Source organism: Drosophila bipectinata, chromosome 3R, assembly GCF_030179905.1.
Source record: "Drosophila bipectinata strain 14024-0381.07 chromosome 3R, DbipHiC1v2, whole genome shotgun sequence".
Taxonomy (NCBI): Eukaryota; Metazoa; Arthropoda; class Insecta; order Diptera; family Drosophilidae; genus Drosophila; species Drosophila bipectinata.
This window is the reverse complement of record NC_091739.1, coordinates 6,334,591-6,343,346: the sequence shown is the minus strand read 5'-3', so window position 1 is coordinate 6,343,346 and position 8,756 is coordinate 6,334,591. Positions and strand designations below refer to the sequence as shown.

The 8,756-nt window shown below is 41.5% G+C and overlaps 1 long non-coding RNA gene across 1 annotated transcript; it reads right to left on the bottom strand.

Annotated features, from left to right (window-relative positions):
• Positions 1–6,453: 6,453 nt before the first annotated feature.
• LOC138926597 (uncharacterized) lies at positions 6,454–7,524 on the bottom strand. The gene is made up of 3 exons (XR_011443164.1): positions 6,883–7,524; positions 6,716–6,799; positions 6,454–6,650 (listed from the first exon to the last, which is right to left on the bottom strand). It is a non-coding gene; the product is annotated as an uncharacterized lncRNA (long non-coding RNA).
• Between the last annotated feature and the right edge of the window lie 1,232 nt (positions 7,525–8,756).

Here is an 8,756-nt window from a genome sequence, read left to right as displayed (position 1 = left end):
AAGTTGGGTAACTTTCAGTGTCACTCTCCGAAGATTTTCCGCAGAATCAAAACGCGACACTCACACAATTAAGTTGTTTTCTGCAGCCCAACCCACCCACTTGCCTCGTTAATCTGAGCCGGGTTTCCGTGAATTTGAATTCGATTCTGTCCTCGTGTACTGTTTTGTGGATCAATTTGCGTGGCGTAGGGTTTTTTGTCTACACGCTCTACACGAGGACCTTCTTACGCGCCTGAATTGCTCCAGATTACGCATACATCACAGTCCTCATCGAGTGTCCTGGAGTGTGCCCCTGTTGGTGCGAGCAACACTTAATCTGCACCATTGACTTCTCGCCAGAAACCCTCCCCGGCTGGTTGGGTGCTAGTAAATTTTATGCGAATATTTAGTTTGTCTTCTTTATCAGCGAGGCTTTATCGAAACTTATTGTGTTTGTTTAATTGAATTTGGATTGCTACGACAATTTCGCGTCTGAGTGCGCTCCAAAAACTCTGCCGTACCAGAGATAAATACGCCTCGGCCGGGAGCTCCCCTCCGCGGAGGAGCTGTCCTTCTTTTAGTTGGATGTTTAATTGGGAGTGGTTGATAAAGTTGCGACTTAGTTTAGTTCATTTAGTCTGCGATTCGGTGGCACTGCCATTGATGGCAATTAAAATTTAATAAGTCTTACCACGCCCACTTGCCCGCTCGGATATTTAGGTACTATAACTCATATATGTACATATGCGGGCTCATATAAATTATGGTCTGAAGTTGACATAAACAAGCTCCCAAGAGTCCTTTTGCCGAAGTTATATGACAGATTTGCGCAGAGTGTTTTGATGAAGAGTCACGGGAGGGGTGGAGTGGGTGAGGCCGAAGGACGAAGCGCCGGAAACGCTAAAGTGTCACCAGGGAGCGGGCAGATGGGAGGTGGTAGGCGGTGGACGGAAGGCGGTTGGCAGGCACATGTGTCTTGAGTCAGAAAATCCAGTCAGGGGTGGGTTGTGCCGTTTGCCTTTGTTGTTTTCCGGGCGAATCACAATTTGATGATTGTCAATGTGACTTTAATGCCATTTTTCAACTCCGTCCCCGGGGCACGTGCAAAAGGGCTGCTGTGGCAGCGACTCTGGGGCACTGAGCACTGATCGTAATGCTGACATCTGTGGATTAAATTGCAATTTGTGCTCATGTAATATTGAAGCCTTGTGCTCTAACTGTAAGTGTAACGCGTTTTCTCGCATTGTTTGCGCGAACTTAACTGGTTCGGGCCCTGTTTTCGGTTATCCTGTCCGGGGCTATTAATATTTGAAATTGCGCATGGGCAATAAAATTGTAAAACGCCTTTGTGTTGAAAATTATATTTGATGTTCTTATGGTCGATTAAAGAGGGCAGAGAGATAGCATCATGGGCAGTAAAAATTGGTGTCACATTTGGCAAAAAAACTAAGTAAATTAAACAGTAATGGCTATATTAAAGGGATGAATCTTTTCCTATTTTTCTGAGAATAGTTTCTGCACATGATTATCCATTATGAATCCATCTCAAACTGATTCCCACATTTTTTGTGACCTTTGGAGAGGGCTATTGGTTAGCATTTAGGAATCGCACGCGTCATCAATTCATCATCATCACGATCAGACTCACCTGTCAAGCGGCATTGTGATGTTCCAGTTTGAAAGGCATCGCAAATCCAACCAAATTGGACGTGTGCCCGTGCCGGCTCGTCTGGTCGAATAATTCGCAGTTAATTTCCCGGCAAGCGTAGCGAAATGAGGCACAAAGCCTCGTTACTTGCCACTCGCAACTCGCAACTCGCGACGGAACTGGGTGCGTTTCGCCGTTTTTATTTGGTGAGAAAACATTTACGCACTAATTTCTGGGCATTGACTGGGCCTCCTCGTCCTGGCTCACCTCCTCATCCTCCACCAATTATCCCGGCGACCGAAACCAGTTGCATGCCAATTGGTTTGCAATTTGGTGCGCTTAGCGGAAGGATGGGAGGTGGTGGGAGGGGATGAACGTTGGGGAACGGTTAGGAAAGGGAGGGGGGACTACCAGCGGGGGTTGGCCGCAAATAGCGCACGCGTAGCTGTCCGGCGCGTGGCTCAATTACGCGGTTAAATGCATTCAAATTGAGTTGTTTATACTGCGGGCGTGTGGCCAGTCAACTGGGGATCACTACTTCTACAGTCAGTGATGGCAAATTGAAGTTCTCAAAGCCAAGTTCAGCTTTTTTTAGGCCTGAGAGTAAAGGAAATAAGATATAACATAAATAAGGTCTTGAAAAAAAGCCATTTACTATTAAGAATACTGGAAATTTTCAAACAAAATTCAAATAAACTGAGCTTTTATTTTGATTTATTAAGAGAAACATTTTTCAAAAAATTACATGTTTTTTTGGAAGCCGTATTCGATATTTCAGCCATTTTTCCATTACCCGTCATAATTCACAACACTATTGCCTAAATTTGTGGGCGCTGCTGGAAAATCAGTTACAGTTACGGCTAAAGTTGTTGCCATTGTTCGAGCCCGCAGAACGCCACGCGACCGGAGCATTGTTCACGGCTTTTGGGCAAGTGTTTGGACACCCTTTAACCCATCTTTGTCAGTGACAAACATAAAACTATCAGCATTCCAAGTGGCCAGAAGCTGAGACCCAGCTGGTTGATTATTTATGTCATTGCTACCCTTTCACTATAGGAAATATGACCACTTTTTCTGGCCAAAAATAATATCTCAAGAACGAAACAAGATATTTAAGTTCTGATTTTTGATTTGAGTTCACATGGTCAATAGATTCAATATTTTTAAAAAATGTGGGCGTGGCACCGCCCACTTTTTAAGAAACACATTCTAACTCAAAAACTAAGCAAGATATTTAAATTTTGATTTTTGATTTGAGTTTATATGGTCAAAAGAACTCATAAATGAAAAAATTGTGGGCGTGGCACCACCCCCTATTTAAAAATAACATTCTAACTGTTCGGTTTTGCACTAGTCTCACAGCTAACAGATTCACATTCAAGGTGTTGAGGTTGCCTCCTTAAATTATGAATTTCTTCGAAAGTGCATTTTTATGCATATTCATATTTCACTCATTTGAAGAAAATTAAACAATCTACAACATGGACTAAATTACATTGTCCGACTCCGCCAGACTTGGTTTAAATCTCTTTTTAAAAATGTGATTTATTTCTAAAAATTTCTTATGCTAGACTGCTTACATTTTCACTTTATTAAAAGGACAACACAAGTTTTTTGGACACTTCACATACACAAACACACAATACAAACCACTTAAAAAAGTATTCATTTCAAAACTTTTTATTTTGTCCATAAAATTTTAAGTATTCGTGTTTTTAAAATCGCACCAAAAAATCGTAAATTCTAAGCTCATGTAAATGTTAACATCAACAGCTGTTTTTAACAGCTGTTTTCTTCGCAGTGGCGCCATCTATGAAAATTTCTGGTATGCAACATTAAAAATTAATCTATTGTGAATGATATGCAGTTAAAATTATTTAAATCCTTTAACTTTCAAAAAATGGTTTTTGGCCAGAAAAAGTGGTCAAATTTCCTATAGTGCCTTTGACTGGGCTTTCTTGCGAAATCCGCTTAAGTGAGACATTACTGACAAAAGCAAACAAATCCTGGGCATAATTAAAGGAACAAGCTAAGAACTTTTGAGGCTAGAAAGCTACCATGTTTTACTTGGCTAACAAATCAGAGAAAATTTTACTTTGCAGAGATAAGGGTTTACTCCTTTCTTATTTAAAGATATTAAGCTCCGAAATTTCAATATTTTCTTTCTCTGCAGAAAAGCCGAAACAAGAAGACAAAGTCCTGCCAGACAACAAACTAAAGCAATTATAATACGCGAATTGCGGCGAAACTAAGCAGCCACAAAGGAGCAGCCAGTATCTTTGATGTTGCGCTTACAAGGATTAATTTATTTGCATTTGGCCCGGACAAATGTTCCTGTCGCAATGACTTCTCTGGTCCAGGGTTCAAGTCCCATTAGGGTGAGCAATCTTCCATCAATTTATTTAATTTATTCGTTATAGCTGACGGACCAAAGCCATGGAACTTATTTACGGACCAGCTTACAGATACATTTCTATCCGGCAGTAGCACCTTTGCGAGCAACTCAGCTTCATTTGTTGCGCTAGATTTTTCTCAATCACATACGGGACAGGGACGAATCCTCAGGGGATCCCTTAACCGAAAAGGGAAACTAGTCCAGACACATCTGCGGTGACTCCGGACCCAAAGTGCTCTCAAATGAACTAGGCGAACAAAGAGACATTTGCAAATTGCTTTGGTTTGGCTGCCTTGCCGGCCATAATGAGCAGATTTGTTTTAATAAGACGGGACTGCGAACTAAGCGCCGGGCCTGGCCTCACTTGGCAGTTTTAAAATGAGCAGTCCGACCGGCAACTAATTGCGAGCTGAATTCCAAATCCGGAAGCCCGAATCCAGCCTGACGGGCGGTGAGCTTAACAAATCGCTAGTCCGCAGAATGAATGCGACTCCTTGCAGGGGATGTGGCTAATGTGCTCATTAAAGTTTTCCGCTGGCAGGAAGTGAGCAAAAACGGCAGCAAAAGGATCTGCACCTGCTGGCGGCAGGATGAAATACTCGCATCTGGTCGTTATGACAATATAGCGCTTCAATGGCCAAATAATTATTGCAGCCACCGATGGTAGACAGTGTTGCAAAAATGATGTGAAACTAGCTATCTTTTTACTTTGAAAAAAAAAGAGTGACATTAAAATATAATTTTTAAAATAATATAAAATTGAAAATAGCAAATGAAAGTGGCTTTATTTATCTACTAATTAATTAAAAGTTACCCAGATTTAAAAAGGTATTCTATAACAACTAGGTTTACAAAAATATTTATTTTTTAGAGTATGTTAAAATTTTTGAGCTTTTATTTGTTACTTATATTTTAAAATTTGTTTTTTCCAATATAGCTGTTGTAGCAACACTTCTGATCCTGATCCAGGGTTTGCCGTAATATTTTGTGGTTGCCAGGAGCGTTCCTAATTAGCAATGTTCCGGCCTCTGGTCGTTATATCTATTGGGTTTTCCCCCACATATTCGCTATCTATTGTTCGGCGATTCGATTTTGGGCAGAAACGTAAAATGGAATTGCATTGCAATTTTCCCAGTAGGACGGAGGGAAAACTAACCCTTTGAATTGGTGATGGGAAATGGGCAAGGGAAACGCCACCGAGTCGAAGTTCTTTCAGTCGAGCGCACGCAATTCAATTTTAAACTAACAACTTAATCCTTTATTCAATTTGAAACCCATTAAAAGGACATTGCTTATCCTTTTAAGTGAATGCAAACAGCTTTTAATGTAAATAAGAAAACGAGATCGATGCCAGAGAGTTTGCCAATCTCTTCAGCAGCAGCATCGAGTGATTCTGGGAATCCCCCTGGGAGAAGTGGAAAATTAAAATGCAATCGGTTACCGGTTCGATTTTGGCCGAACGGCCAATTGACATTTGCAACCGCACTTAAGAGCCAGGCTATTCCGTTGCCTTTACGGAAAGGGCCTCCATCCCCATCCCCACATCCACAAATGGATCCGGATCCTTGTCCGGAATCTGGAATCGCACTCGAAAACAAATCGAACTGTGTGCTAGGCGACTGCCGACTGAATTTCATTTGAATATTTCATGCTGTTGTGGTGGCAAAAATTTTAAATCGACTCAAGTCAAGTGTACGGATGCCGAAATCAATCTCGTTTTGTGTGGCAACTAAATTAACATAGCCATGGCGAAGGATCTGTAAGTGTAAGCCACTTGCCGCAGAGTCAGTTGCATTTGCTACTTAGTGTCGCCTTTCCACATCCATTCCTGAGTCCTCCACCCACGACCACTCACTTATCCTTGTTTCCTCGAATTCGTTTCCGTTTCTGATGCTCTGCACTTGCTCCTTAATACCTACAAGTTTACTTTTTTAAATGTATTTTATATTTGATTCCGGTAACGCACCATCAACGCCACCATCAAGCCACCCCACATCCTTCACCCCTGGAACCCAACTGCCACTGATGAGAGGCGTCCCAAAACCGGGGCCACTAAGTAGAGTTTGGGAAATTCACCATGTGCACTCACGTAGTATAATTTACCCTCCTCGGTACAATAAAAAGTGGAAACTTAGCTGCAAGTATTTCGTTTTCTGTCGTCTCTCTTTGTTTTTTATTTTAAGCAGTGTTCCTTTTTTGATTGCCTTTTGTTTTGCCAGTTTCTCATTGTTGTTGGCCATAATGGGCGCTACTTGGGCGGAAAACCTTGGGTGGCAAAATCAGAGCCCAACGGAATTTTAAACTGCCTAGACACGTTGTGGGTAACCGTTTCTCAAAAAACGTTCCAGGTTGCGTTAACTCGCTAGTGTGCTTAAAAATAGAGATTGACTTTTATAGAAGACAACATAGCATTATAAGAACTAAAATTTATAAACACTAGGTTAGCTTTAGCAGGTTTTAAAAACCCATAGTTTATTATACTATTTGTATAATTTCAAAATAGATTTCGATTTTCGAGGACCGGAATTAAATTTTATTTTTTTCAGTAATTAGGATTTAAACATTATAGGATTTCGTAAGCTTTTCTGATTCGTGGTGGTTCCATACATGGACATTCTGGTACTAACGCTAGAAAAAATAAATAATATTGTAGTTTAAGTAAGAAATAGTATTTTGCTTATTAGATAACATACTTGTCTACTTTCTTTCCCAAGTCATCGCGGTAAGTATTATATTTTATTTTTTAGAATTGTTAATACATTAACAGATTTCGCAAGCTTGAAGTTTAGTACAAGATGAAATACATACAAGTAGTACAAGTAGTTGTAAATATTAGTATTTGGCCTATTAAATAACGTACCAGTTTATTTATTTTCCTTAGTCCTTGTAATCTACATCCGCCATAGTCGAAAACGAATGGCAATAGGGGCATTCAGGATATTCCAGTGGAATACAATCAGTAAGGGTCTTCTTTGAGAGCCCTTCTCCTTCTCCGTTTTCAGTGGGAATCTTACGAAAGCTCGTGTGGCAAATCCCGCATATGAAGTGGGTCCATCTAGTACACTCGCATAGCGTGGGTCTTTTGAAAAAAGGATTCGGTAGCTCATCTGAAAGTTCGTCGAGAGACCAGCGCAGCTCCTGCACAGCTCTTGGGTTCCTCCTGCCCGTCAGGTTGTTGTTGATGTCCCGCTCCCAAACATCTCCATCTCGGACAGAAACTGGTCGCCTTTCAGAACTTGCATTGGAGCCCGGTTGCTCATCTGAAAGATCGTCGAGAGACTGGGGAGCTCTTGAAATCCTCCTGCCCATCAGGTTGTTGTTGATGTCCCGCTCCCAAGCATCTCCATCTCGGACAGCATCTGGTCGCCTTCCAGAACTTTCATTGGAGCCCATTTTAGTCAATTTCACGAAGTTTTTTCTTGATTAAGAATAGAACAAAATGTGTACTGACGCGTGTACGCGTGTATTTTTGACAGCTTGAAGTTCGATAAGTTTGTGTATCGGCAGGGCTGCAAAAAAAAAAGCCTGCAGATCTGTTAAGCAACACTGGGTTTTGTTACTTTATCATCGGACTGTGTAAGCATATTTAGAAATATGTCTGAAGTACTTCATTTGATTGGTGGCTTCTTTTTCCTGCAAACTGTCCCTGGCCAGGCTGAACAAATATTTGGACACGCGACCTTTGAACAACCACTTGAGCTGAGTTCCGAATGGAAAGTTGACAGATTTGGACAGAAGTCGGCAAACAGAGGGGCATAAATGTCAGCAAGTCAATGCTGAACAAACAAATGAATGTAAATAAAGCGAAATTACAAAATATTAAATGAAAATTAGTTGTATTTTCGGTTCTCTGGCATCTTCCATCCCCTCCCAGGAATTCTCAGGGTGAAAAGTGGCTGAATCTCAAGGAATCCTCGTCAGGCTAATGCCCACTTATCCCTGTCGCAGCTGGAAGCGGGACACAGTTGGCAGGACACTAATAAGCAGCCAGTCAATCGGGCAAACTCCAAGAGCTTTGGCTATTTTCCGGGCCACCTTCTTATCTATAAATGGACATAAGCCACGGCCCGAAATGGTTGTCCTTTTTCGGTCCTTTTTTTCCGAAAAGTATTTCTGTTACAATTTTTTCTGGGAGTTTTTTGGTTAGCTCGCCACTTGGTCTATCATTAAGACCCGAATTTCAACACATTTGTGCACATAATCCCTTAAGGCTCTTTAAACTTTACACACTTTTCAGATGTCCACCTTCCCCGGCAAAAGGACAGCCAAAACACGACAGAAATTGTGTGCCGGACAAAAAAAAAGGAATCAAAGTAAATCCTTTTTTCCCGCAGACTGTTGAAATAAAAAATTCTTGTCGAAAAGGTTGCAACATCAAGACTAAAAGGCGTCGGCATTATGATGGGTCTTGAGTTTTAATTGAGTGTGTGGCCAAAAAAGGGGTGGTAAGTGGGGGCGGGCGTGGGGGTTTTCGGAAAAAGGATGCCCCAAACTGTGCTAAAACAATTTGCAACGTGTGTGCGTGTGTTTTGTGCCCAATTAGAGTTGCAGCAGCGGTCACTTGAAGGACAGCTGGCCGGCGAAAGCAAAAGTTTCGGCCGGCAGACTGAAACTTTTCCATTTACACTCAAGTATGAGTAATTGAATCGCACTTCCCTCCCAGGATTCTCCCCTCTTCCCAAAATATGCTAATTATCAGCTTAGGCGCATTTTTCAATTAGGTCTGTCAAAGTT